This window comes from Sinocyclocheilus rhinocerous, unplaced genomic scaffold (genome assembly GCF_001515625.1).
Source record: "Sinocyclocheilus rhinocerous isolate Xijiao unplaced genomic scaffold, SAMN03320098_v1.1 scaffold2358, whole genome shotgun sequence".
NCBI classification, from domain to species: domain Eukaryota; kingdom Metazoa; phylum Chordata; class Actinopteri; order Cypriniformes; family Cyprinidae; genus Sinocyclocheilus; species Sinocyclocheilus rhinocerous.
This window is the reverse complement of record NW_015627543.1, coordinates 273,277-273,565: the sequence shown is the minus strand read 5'-3', so window position 1 is coordinate 273,565 and position 289 is coordinate 273,277. Positions and strand designations below refer to the sequence as shown.

The 289-nt window shown below is 34.6% G+C and overlaps 1 protein-coding gene across 1 annotated transcript in view; it reads right to left on the bottom strand.

Moving 5' to 3' along the window:
• Positions 1 to 289, bottom strand: part of LOC107730755 (tripartite motif-containing protein 47-like) — a 27,734-nt gene that overhangs the window by 26,527 nt on the left and 918 nt on the right. The gene's annotated exons all lie outside the window — the stretch shown is intronic.

Sequence of the window (289 nt, the reverse complement as noted above, 5' to 3'; positions counted from 1 at the left end):
CTGCAGTTACAAATGCATAAATAATGTTTTGATATATTAAACATAAAACATTGAATACTGATATTTGAAATAATTTTAAAAAATGAAAAGATACTTTAAATGTACCGCCAGTACCGCCAGTATGTGGCAGCAAGTCACTGTTAATACGTGAGTCATTGCGATTGAACCGAATCGTTGATTAATATGATTCATTCAGGAACGAATCACCGTCATGTTGCTCAGAGAGACGCAATACAGTGCTGTGGCTGTGTTTGGAATTATTTTTGTTGTCGAAATAGCGCAAAAACAG